At 34.6% G+C, this 12,592-nt stretch overlaps 1 long non-coding RNA gene across 6 annotated transcripts; it reads right to left on the reverse strand.

Annotated features, from left to right (window-relative positions):
• Positions 1-1,571: 1,571 nt before the first annotated feature.
• On the reverse strand, positions 1,572-9,518 carry LOC125499615 (uncharacterized). Of its 6 annotated transcripts, XR_008970474.1 has the most exons (10): positions 9,129-9,518; positions 8,927-9,006; positions 8,095-8,210; positions 7,896-8,008; positions 7,692-7,785; positions 5,412-5,472; positions 5,110-5,170; positions 4,844-4,952; positions 3,737-3,816; positions 1,572-1,893 (listed from the first exon to the last, which is right to left on the reverse strand). It is a non-coding gene; the product is annotated as an uncharacterized LOC125499615 (long non-coding RNA). The 6 variants fall into 6 exon arrangements; XR_007276567.2 differs by lacking the exon at positions 3,737-3,816 and having other exon boundaries at positions 8,927-9,031; positions 9,129-9,512; XR_007276566.2 differs by lacking the exon at positions 3,737-3,816 and having other exon boundaries at positions 8,095-8,194; positions 8,927-9,031; positions 9,129-9,510.
• Positions 9,519-12,592: the final 3,074 nt, after the last annotated feature.

The raw sequence follows: 12,592 nt of genomic DNA on the forward strand, positions 1-12,592 counted from the left end.
TAGTTGTTGCTCCGCGCGCCTACGCGCACGGCGCCCCAAAATAGTATAATTGTGATATTTATAGTCCGTTAGCTTTAAATGGTGAAATATCTATTTAGCACGTATTCCAAACAGACGTTGAGTACACACGTTGTATTAGTTGCATCAGGGAAACCAATAAAGTACGGTGTGCAAACACGATTTATTTACTCGTTAATTTCATTTGAAAAGAGAATACGTAATTAAGTTTACTTGAAGTGCAATTCCAATAGCTACGGCAACAACTTTGATTTAGAACTTTTGAAATGGAGTTATAAGTGATGTTTAGGCATAACACTAATATCTCAAGTCTCAACACCCTGCAAGTTCAAATAAAATGAAGAAGTACTATGTAGAAAGGAGGCACTATGAAGTCAGTAGAAGGAATTAAATTTACATTAACCCTTTAAAACACCACCAATGATAAGTCAAGAACTTTTCTTGAATATATCTCAGATTTTCAATACTATAGAAGATATCAATGTATAAGTGAAATATGAAGGTAACTTTAGAAGATAAATAACTTGCAAGTGAAATATGAGGGTAACTTCAAATGCCAAAAAATTTCAAGCAAATGTTGGAATGCTTTAGAAGGTAACTAACTTGATCTTTAAAAGGGTTGTTATATAATTCAACCTTTTTTAACCTAAAATTAGTAGAGATTCACTCAATCAATTAGAATTTTAAACCTGCAATTTACCTCATGTCACCTTCTCAATTTGGTTGTAATGTCACCTTCTTCACAATTTGGTTGTAGAGAGAGAAAAATTTTAAACTAAAGTCGAGGGAGAATTTATAATTCGATTATATTATGAGTAAGTGGAGAATAGCTTAATATGCAAAATTTGGTGAAAGGAGCAGAAAAGCATAGAGCGAAAAAGAAAAACCTAACTCAAGCAAAACCAAATATCATGGCTTCTAAAAAAATGTGACGTCCTAGTTGAATCAGAGATGGTGGTGTAAGATTGTAGTTGTAAATTTTGCAGGGATCCACCTTTAAATTTCACATCAATCAGACCTATGCTGTGATATTCGTAGTCGATTAGGTTACGATGACATTTAAAACTATTTTCTAAACGAAGAACTCATTAGATACTCTACACTTAAACCACCTAGCATTTATAAAGTTAACTATCTCGTCATTACCTTAAGTGAGCCCAATTACTTTAACACTTGTCGAACATAGACATCATCAATTTGACTTAGACCTTGTTATTTTGGACTTATTTTCAATTTAGTCTATTTTCTCTCTGCAATTCCAAAATTCCATTTTTTTCTCTAATCTGTTCAAGTCATTTCAATTCAATTTAATTCAATCCAAAACGAATGAAACCTTAGCATATAACCAAAGTGGTCATATGTAAATTAAATTCGTCAAAAAGATAAATAGATGACCCACGTAATACCAACACTTTACACTTAAGTAACAATATCTTTTTTACTTACCAAAAAAAAGAAGTAACTATAATGTTTGCTTCCCAATCACTAACAATTAGCCTGTAAAACTTTTAAAAAGAGAGGGCTTTATAAAATGAGTACTACAGTAACAAACATAATAAAAAGAGCTTTGAAGAAGCACTTGTAGACTGATGAGTGAATCATAAATTCAGATACAATAAACAAGGGATGAAGAAAGGCTTTTGCAACTAAAGATCTCTTTCCTCTTCTAGGAACCGAAAAATATAATTACAGAGAAAAGACACTGCAAGGCAATGATATACTCAACTTTCCTTTCCTTCTTAAGAACCCTGAGATTTTGTTAGGACTCATCACTATCTTCCCTTCCTCCTCTTCTCTCTACGTTCTCAGATATGAAATGGCAGCTGTCATTTGGGCTTTCAAGACTTTTTGATATTCTACCCTTTTAGACCCATCCTGAGAGAGAGAATGAAATACAACAAAACATGAGACCAAAGAGTAAATAAAAACGCTCATACCTGCAATGAACTAACACATCTTTTTCAAAGAATTTATAATACAACAATGGCTATACAAGTGTCTTAATGATGCTCCTACTGTTAGTAATATTCTTTATATTAAGAACATATATTCTAGGTGTAAAACATATTTGATTAGCTAAGTTTCTTGTTATGAGATATGTACATATATATTTAATCCATTTGATTAGCTAAGTTTCAACTAAAAATAACGGTGTGAGCGGTATTGAGACACTTTTTCTAGAACCAGCGGAGTAGCCTAAGGACACTTAAATATAAAAGTACAAGTTGTACAACTTAGATTTTCAATAAACATAAGACATCCCATAGAAAAACCCAAAAGAGAAACAAAGTGAGTTGTCAAACCTAAGAAGAGAAGGAAATTCACTATGTTGGATTGCGTAGTATCTCAGTAGGAAAAGGCAATCCCTTGTATTTCAAGCAATGTCTCTCCCCCAATGCAAAGAAGGCAGGCTATTAGTAACGTAGAAAAAAAATCCACCCAATGAACTTCAGTTTCTCAGGCTTTTCAGTGTTTTTCTTACTGCCATAATATTGGCCTTCGTCTTTATATATATAATTACAGTAAACTCATGCATGAAATAGTTTAAACTAAAATCTCAATCATTTTTCACACATAGAACCTCCCTCCCTCCCCCCTCTCTCTCTCTCTCTTTCTCTCTATCTCTCTCTCTCTCTCTCTCTCTCTCTCTCTCTCTCTCTCTCTCTCTCTCTCTCTCTCCCCTCTAGTTAGAGGTTAGTTCTATAAAACATATTCATCATTTGAACTTCCGAAGTCATGAAAAAGAGGTTGTTCTTTTACATAGCATTACCTCTGCAAATCATGCCTTGGATTCCAGCAACAAGTAGGCACTTTGGCCACAAATTATGATGCTTCTTCACAGCTATCGGTATCAGGTACTTTTATAAGTTCCATTTTTGCATTAAATAAAATGAAATGGAAAGCAAAGAAAGAAAAGCTAAGACAACTCTTTTCTCATGCACTGGTGGAAGTACCAAAAGTTTACAAGTTCCCTACAGTTCTATACAGGTATAATCTCTCTTCCTCGCGCTTACACTCGCTTTTATCTCTCTCTCTCTCGCCATTGCTAAACTTCCTGTAGGATTCACAAGAAATGCCAGAAGCAGAAAGCAACAAAGGAATGTATGAGCTAGGTTCAAGACCTCTTGTGAACACAAATGTGATGGTTGCACCCCCTTGTGTAGTCACCCAAGTACCGACAGTCCTGGAAAATTAGGCATACTATATGCTAATTATGAGCCTATAAGCTGGAAATGCAAATGTAGGATGTCATTCTATAGTCCTTAACTTATATATTTTTTGTTACTCTAGATAGATAAAATTATATGCTAACTCAAATGTTTCTTTTTTCTGTGTTCTGCCTCAAAAGTTCAATTAGCTTTGCACAAATCAGATAATTCAATTTGAGACCTGAAGCAAATCAATGTATATGTATTAATACTCTGCTTTAAATCGGTTCACAAGTTTACCGAATGTTATGAATCAAAGAATTCATCAATGGTGATCACATCACTACTATGTAATCCGTACCTGTATTCACAGTTCTTTCGATCCTATGTTTTTGTATGGTTTAGAATGTCAATCTATAAGAAATTGGCTCATTACTTGTCCAAGGGAAAAAAAATCCCAAAACAGAAGATTTAAATAAATAGAAAAACTCGAGTTTGAAAAATAAATCAAAGGAAATTAATTAAGTAAAACTCTAGAAATCGATTGGATGAAAGGAAAGGGAATTTACCAACTTTCTAATTGCTAGCTTTCTGCCAAACCAAATTACTCTAGCCATAAATCAATACAACACTTCAGATCCAAAAATTCCTAAAAGAAACGAAACCATAAACTCATGTGAAAATGCAAAAATCAAAAAGAAAAATCAAGAGCCCTAACTGAAGATATGACAAACGCAAGAACCGAATTAGCATCAATAAAAAGCCAAAGCAAAACAGAAAGCTACAATTCAGATTGAAGAATAGAGCTGAGAATCGGACCTCTGTGATGTTTCTAGTGATGTTAACTCCATACCAATGGCAAAAATTTTAAAAAAAACAGAGAAAGAAGAGAGAGAACCAGCAAGAGAGGCGAGTAAGAGGAGATAGAGAGGAGATAGGCGAGTAAGAAGAGGGAGAAGAAAACATTGTGTGGCTCAGATGGAAGGAGTATATGGAGAGCTGAAATTGCCCAAGCCTTATGAACAGTGATTTGCATGCTTTGACATGCTAATTAGGTCTAGCATTGAAAAGTCTGAGGCGTAAAAGGTATGGAGTATGTTATGACCCTCGCTTAAGATATAGAGTTGGCATCAGATAAATATCTTCCAGCTACCAAAGCACACCAATCACTCATTGAAGTATGAAGTTATCATACACCTTGTAGTTCTAGGTATAGTTACCATGAAATACAAAATCTGCACATTTCATATTAGACTACTTTCCCCACCGAAGTATGCATAGGAAACAAGCTAAGTTAGCAGCAGACAATAGTCTACTACTTGCTCAAGGTATAGAGACACAGGAGTTACCAAGGTGACAAAACACTGCTAATTTGTAAACGTAGAAACTCCCCTGCACAGCAAACAACCCCCCGCACTCCCTGCACCCCCTGCACAGACCCTCTACCTGGACCCCCTGCATAGGCTACCCTGCACCTCCTACACAACCTCCTGCACCAATCAGATTTAACTTATAATTTTCTAGCTTAAGTCTATATGTGACCTTGAGTATAAAAAGCTACTTAAATTACCCAGTTCCAACCCCTCAGCAATTAAGCATAAGAGGTTTCTAAAGTCGAAAGACCAAGACAGCACATCGATATTACATTGCATATTTCTGATTTTATCAACACTTACGCAATAGACAATGTTGCTAAAAGCTTTCTAGCCTTTGCATTCACGACCTCGATTCCTCCATCTTGTGTTCTCTTTGTAAGAGCTTCAATGTCTTGATATGAGAGATTGGCTTGTGGGAAAGCATAACAAGAGAAACACGCACAGTCACACACTTAGAACCAATAACATGGAAAGATAAAAATCAACCCAATTATTTACCCCATAGTATAGAGGTGGAAAGGCAGGGGAGAGAATGGGAAGAAAAGGAACAAGGTCCATGAAAATACCTGAGAAAACCATGGTAGGACGATTATGCCAGCATGTCCTCCAACAATAGGCACATTAACCCTGCAAGTAAACATAAAAGGTAAGACAATTAGCAAAATCATTACTGCAACTACGAGTCACTGATAAAAATGTGACCATAAATTTTAAAATCTGTTTCAATACAGGGTCACACATTTATGTCTGATATATCTAGTAAATTTGTGACCTTATATCTCGTAAAATCAATCACATTACTCAAAGATTGAATCCTTCGAAACACCCACTAATTGCTAAAATGGGAAACTGGAGACAGAGAACATACCAACAGGCAACAGGGGTGTAGAAACAATCTAAATCATACACACATAGTTGTTCCTTTGAATCTGCAAAAAAGAAACAAATCAACCAAATTTAGCACATAAAAGTGAAAGCTTAAAAAATCAAATAATAGAAACTTTTGAAAGAAATACGGAAAAATTGAGTAGCAGAAACCTGCAAAACCTAAGAATAAACAGAACTCCAAAATTTTACAAAAGCAAAACAATTCACAAAGGAAAAAGTGGGCTGATATTTTTAAAAAGGGGAAAATCTTACAAGCAAACAATTTAAAGCAAATGTTGGGATGCTTTAAAGGGTAACTAACTTAATCTTGGAAGGGGTGGTTATATAATCGAGAAATTCGAGAAACTCGAGTAAATTAAACCTAATTCAAAAAATAAACACTTAGCAAGAGCACAAGCCTTGTTTTAAGTATCATCATTCATAAAGCTTCTCAGCAATCAAAAAAGACCTCCAAAAAAATACAATAGTTACCACAGAGACATCAAAAATCACATAAATCATGACAATGCCACAGAGATTGTAATATTGAGATCAAAACGAAAAGCTCTGAAGATAGTACATATGCAAAACAGCAGAAATAGAAACAAACTAAAACAATAAAGTGGAAAGATCAAACAGATAGATTTAGTGATAGATGACCAGATTCCTAAGCCTTCCATAACCCGGAGCAGCACTAAACCTCCACCCCACCCAACCACGTCCAAAAAAATGCACACATTAATCAGTAGTTGTGGGAGAAAATGAAGTCATTGTCTGTTGCGATAAGCAACTCTATTTGCATCTTTTCTCAATGATACACGTTAGCATCTGTCCACTAAGCTTCATCCCACCCTACCCACCCCTGGCTAAGAGAAGACACACAGAAAGATGAATCCTTGAAGTCAAAAGAAACTTGTCAGTCTGTGCAAAAAGAATTTCCTATATCTAGAAAAAAAGTAACAATGCTGGCTGAGATAAGTAACCCATGTGCATCTTTTCTCAATAATAAGAGGAAATACATTAGCATCTAACTTACTCGGTAGAAGATGTGTAGTAGGTTTGATAACTCTCTATAAATTTTCCAAGGGACAAGGAACATGTGACTAATTGGTGTATGCAACAAATTTAAGTAAGAAACAAAAGCAGACAACTCCTTCAATCTCTCCCATATGAATAATTCTACTTCCTATTTTAAAAAGTCCCAACTATTATTCCTAATTATTATATAGTGTTCAATCCCTCCATCATTAACCCCTCATAAAATATCAATATAGCATTATATATCCAATATGCAATGTTATGAGTATTGTTGATGCAACTCTAAAAGTTGTTCTCCAGGTCGTATAGGATGTAAAAGATTTTATTCTTATACATGTATCAAATGTGACATAAAGTATTTATTTACCGAACACAATTTACTTTGAATACATCTGTTTGACGTCTCCAAAATTATCATTATTCTAATCTGTAAGACTGTAACCCCCCCCCCCCAAAAAAAAACTCCACTTTTCCTACATCTTCCTCTCCATCTCTCTACCTCTTGAGTTAGTTAATGAATCGACTACAAGACACTCAAGAGGTGACAGGAACCCCTTTCTACCTGGTTGGTGAGCTGGGTTCAAGTAGGCAACGTAACCCCAAGATGTTAACAATATATATCATTCATTAGGTCTAGACTCTAGAGATATCAAATTCTGCCATGAGCCTATTCAATTATCCATGTTGAATACGATAATCTTTTTGATAGGGTTCTAACTTCCAACTCCTCATAAATTTTGATTATATGTTGATATGATTTTGATAGTGAGGTACTTGCCTGGCATAAAGAAGACAGAGAAATAGAGGAGAAGAGAACAAAAGAAGAATAACATATCAAAGACGGAGAAGGAGAGATGTGAAAGCTTGACAGGATATGAACGTATGCACATGTGCCAAAAAGTACCAAGCACGGGAAGAAATTAAAAGAACGGCAAGGTCACTGTATAAAGCTAACCAAATCAGTGCCTCAGGTCCACAATGACAGGGAAAAAAAAAGAGAGAGACTTAATACGTAATAATGAACCATAACTAATAGATTAATAGTTCAATACGCCTTCAGAAGCTGCAATGTACTCCCAAGTCCCAATACATATAATGGAGAATTATTTTTACCCCAAAACTTGCAACTATCAATACAAACCAAAGTTGCACAAGATATTCTAAAACCAAGCACAATCATAAGTTGTAAATGCAACCAGGAAAAAAAATTCCTTAAAGTCAGAGGTCAGAAAAAAGCTAAAACCTTGAAGAGCCAGTGAGGACTCTCTGCACAAAGTTCCATTGAGATAGCAAGTAATGCAGCAGGAACCACAGGTACCCAGAAACAAACACGCCACCTGACAATAATGCAAACTCTGACTATATAATAATTTGTTTTAAAAAAAATCACAGGATGCAGTGAAGCTGAAAACCAAAGTGAGCATAGCTCAAATATAGCTCTTCTTACCAATCTTTAGTTTCTTTTGCAGGAACGCCGATTAAAAAGGAAGCCATAAGTCCCAGGCATGTCGCAATTTGAGTGAAAGTTCCAAATGTACCCCTAACATATGTTGGTGCAACCTGCAATTTACTCAAACTTTATGAAAACTGCTTAAAAATTTATGGGCAGCATACATAAAATCGCTAAAGTGGTATATCTCATGCACCTCAGCCACATATAGACCTGCAACAGCTGGGCCAAGTCCCATGCTAATTCCAACAAAAAATCTTCCAATAAGCATGCCCATCAAGCTACTTGTTGTTGCACTGCACATTTAAGAGCCTGATGATGGTTATTTAGATGTCAACTAAATATACAACTTAGCCATTGTGACCTACCATAGAAGAAACACATATCGATAATAAAAATGGGACTATCACCTAAAACAGAACTAATCAGTTCAGTCACACGCATTCAGAGCATATAAACATGCAAAGCACGCAGCCATACATCTCCCTCAACAAGCTTAATCTTTCTTTTTAAGAAAAACCTATCGAGGGAAACCATGCTTATATCGATCAGGGAGTTATCTCTCATATGAAGCAAGCCTCAAAATGATCTTTTAAATTGATTTCCTGCAACCTAAAGAACATGAAAGCCCAGTTTTAAAAAAAAACACTTGAAAAGTAGAAATTGAGAAATTGAGATATCTTGCAAGAAGAGGGATCAAGACACGACCCCTAAAATTCGATCAAGACATCACCCCAAAAAAAAGTATCAGAAAGTGAAAACTGTAAATGTATCGAAACTGGGCCATTCTTTCAATTCGAATAGAGCAAAGTCTTTGAAAAGGTAAAAGTGCGAGAATCTTAACGAAAAAAATCAAGAATTCATATGAAATTAGGGTTTTATATGAGAAACAAGCAACAGAAAATGCAAAACAACAAACGTCAAAAACAACAGATTCGTCAGCAGGGAAAAAAGAAGTAACATCCGATTCCAAACTCGCCAATTTCACAGTGAAAAAAAAAAACAAAACAGTAAAATTCAATCAATACCTCAAAAGTGGAGATGAAGATGAAGAAATCGAGAAGATCAGACGGCCGATCGTTGTTGATCTCCCAAATTACATAGTTCTCTGCAAAAAATCCAAAACCAAAACCCTAATTTGACAGATCAACCGTAAAAGTCCTCAATTTCAGATCAACTTCACCCCAAAAATCATCAAAGAAATCAATACAATAGTAAGGAAAGAATTACCAGTAAAAATTTGGGGGTAATTGAAATTCGAGTTTCGATTTATGAAATCCATGAGAATTATGTAAGGTTTCTTCAAAGCCCAATTACATCCTAGTAGACAATTGCTTCCTTCATGGCCTGCCAAAACAAAACCCCAGGCATCTGCGATTGTCGATGAAATTGAAGTCTTCTTGAGAGAGAAAGTAAAATTCCTACCAAATGAAACCCTAGAAATTGAATAAAGAAATTCAAAAACGAAGAGAAAGATGAGAGAGAAATTGATGTTGGCGGTTGTGTGGAGGAAAAACCAAAGACAGAGAAAGAAGGGTTAGGAGAGGACACAAGAGAGGAGGAGAATAATCGGATGGTTGAAAGTGAAGAAATAATAGATGGCTCAGATTGGTTGGTGGCTTATGAACAGTGAATTGCAGATGTTTGTGACCCAGAACACTGTAGAAAGGAACAGTGTTTCATCTTGCAACTTTTAAAAGGTCTAGGATAACTTTAAATGTGTCATTTTACCATACTATGGCTATGTTCAGTTCACCTTATTTTTGCTTATTTCAGATCTAATCAGATCAGATCAGATCAGAAAAAATAAGTTCAGATCAGATCAATTCAGATTTTGCTTATATTTAAAAATCATTATTTCTTTTATAACATATTAGTAAAAATTATAATAATTGAATATTAATAAAATACTCATTGAGATGAATCAAACAAGACCCCACATGACTATATTTTTTCTTATATATTGAGAAAAATCTAAAAGATAAGATCTTGTAATCAGATCATTTCAGATCAGATCAGATCAGCTCAGAAAAAATAAGTTCAGATCAGATAAGTTCAGATCAGAAAATTTCAGGTGAACTAAACATAGCCTATATCCTTTCTTACAAAAGTAAAACGCATCTATTAACAACTAACAATAATTAGCTTTAAGGTGGTCCCTTCCCCCCTTTTTCTTTTTCACCACATATGCACCTTACTTAATAAAAGTGCAAGTGGTCCCCTCCCCCATAATCACATACCCCTAACCAAACTAATTCAACACTAAGAAAATTTGCATTGGGAACTGTAAAAAAGGAAGTGTAGCAAGTATTTTGAAACTTAGGAAGTATATCAGAACAATTTGGACCAAAAATTAACTTTTTTGTGGCAAATTTACCCAAAAAATTAGTCACGTTTTTTTTGAAAAACAAGCTTTTAAAATTATTTTGGTAAGTTAAAATCTTAAGAGAATTTTTTTTCCAAGAAGAAACCTTGATCACTTTATTAACAAATTTTCTTTTATAAGTTTACTATTTGCATTTTAAGCTAAACAGTTGAACAAAAGGTTATTTTTTTTTTGAAAAAAACCAAGCTCTAAGCGCTTGTTTGGTTGAATGTAAGTAGTGCAAATTTTTTGGAAATTTATTTTCCAATGTAATTGTATTTCCTAGGAATTGCTAAAGGTGGTTGTTTGGTGGTTCATGAAAAATGAAAAATCTAATGGGACCACTTACCTAGGTCCCTCTAGGCTCTAGGTAAGCAATTAGTAGATCCTGGACCAAGGTGTAGGATGAGCATCCTACACCAGCTCCAAAACGCAAGGCAAGAAGAATGAAACGCACCATTCAACATGCAAAAAAGTAATTGATTTGACAGCTAGTGTACATTTCCATTACATCCAGTGTACATGTCGAAAATTCAAAAAGTAACTGATTTGACAGTCACAACTTGTTTGGTAGAAAGGATTTGGAAGGAAAAGAAAAGAAGTGGAAGAAAATTTGTTACTTTCCAATGTTTGGTTCATAAAAAAAATTTAAGTGAAAGGAAATGGGAAGAATTGGAAGGAAAGACTCTTTAATAAAATTTCACTTTCCTTTCCTCCCAAAAGTGGGGGAATTTGGAAGGAAAGAGAAAATTTATACCAAACATGGGAAGTTAAGGTTTTTTTCCTTTCTCTTCCCTTCCTTTCTTTTCTCTTCCTTTCCTTTACCAAAAATGAACCAAACACACTCTGTTCACCATTTAATAACTGATTTGATGTCAACCGCCATCATTTCCCCCCATATACTGTTCACCACTTCTCTCTTTTCCACACTCAACCTCCTTGTACATTCTTGGCTTCGTGGTTGTTCATTAACAAAATCAAAATGTACAATGACAGCCCCCAGCTGAAAGTAACCCAATTCCTGAAGCTGATGTCAAGTGAGTAATTTGCAATCTTTGTACACTATTGTGTTGATGTTTGTTCACTAATGAAATTCAATATGTACAATTACAGTCTCATACCGAAATTCACCACTTCTCTCTTTTCCACACTCAACCTTCTTGTACATTCTTGGCTTCGTGGTTGTTCATTAATAAAATCAAAATATACATTGACAACCCCCCAGCTGAAAGTAACCCAATTCCTGAAACTGATGTCAAGTGAGTAATTTGCAATCTTTGTACACTGGGTGTGTTGATGTTTGTTCACTAATGAAATTCAATATATACAATTACAGTCACATACCGAAATATGTTAAGTGAGTAATTTCCAATCTTTGTACACTGGTGTGTTTGATGTTTGTTCACTAATGAAATTCAATATGTACAATTACAGTCTCATACAGAAATTCAATAAAATCACAATGTACACTGATGGTCATTGCTTTGATCACTGAAAATCCCCAAATGTACACTCGTATATTATTGTACACCAAACCATATGCATTTGTACATTAAAAAAATTGTTTCAAGTGATGAGTGAGAAAGAGCTGGCTCACTTTCAAAAATACTGCCAAAAGTCAGCCACATAGGCAAGGTGTAGGATGAGCGGTGTAGGATCTAATTTGCGCTAGGTAAGTAATTTCACTAGTAGAATAAATGCTATTTGCTGCGGTTAAAAAGTGCCCTATTGCTGCGGATTTGGGCGCGCAGCAATTAAGAGGGCAGCAATAGGTATTAATTATATTGCTGCGGTTTTAAACCGCAGCAATATCGACAAATATGCTGCGGTTTTTAGGCCAAACCGCAGCAATATATTAATTTTATATCAGATTTAGAAGGCATATTGCTGCGGTTTGTGAAGAAAACCGCAGCAATATGCTATATTTAATAATAAAAAATAGACATATTACTGCGGTTTTTTATGAAAAACCGCAGCAATAGGGTCTGTACAGGTAAAAAAAAAATTTTTTATTTTTTTTTTGCATTTTGTCATCAAATTTGGAAGACAAAACAGTTAAAAAAAATAAAACACTATTGATTGATACTAATGACAAAAAATTATTATACCAAATTCAAAAACATAAAAAATATAATATAAAAAACAACAAATATAAAATTACATATGAATATCATTAATATATAAAAATAAAAAAACTAACAAATCTAAAAAAGGGAAATAATAAAGAAAAATTCTGCACCAAAAAATTTACATACAAACATTTAAAAAACGAAAAAAAAAAACGAAGTCCTTGTTTCAACTGTCATCCCCGAGAAGAATATTAGAAGGT

This window comes from Beta vulgaris, chromosome 7 (genome assembly GCF_026745355.1).
Source record: "Beta vulgaris subsp. vulgaris cultivar EL10 chromosome 7, EL10.2, whole genome shotgun sequence".
Taxonomy (NCBI): Eukaryota; Viridiplantae; Streptophyta; class Magnoliopsida; order Caryophyllales; family Amaranthaceae; genus Beta; species Beta vulgaris.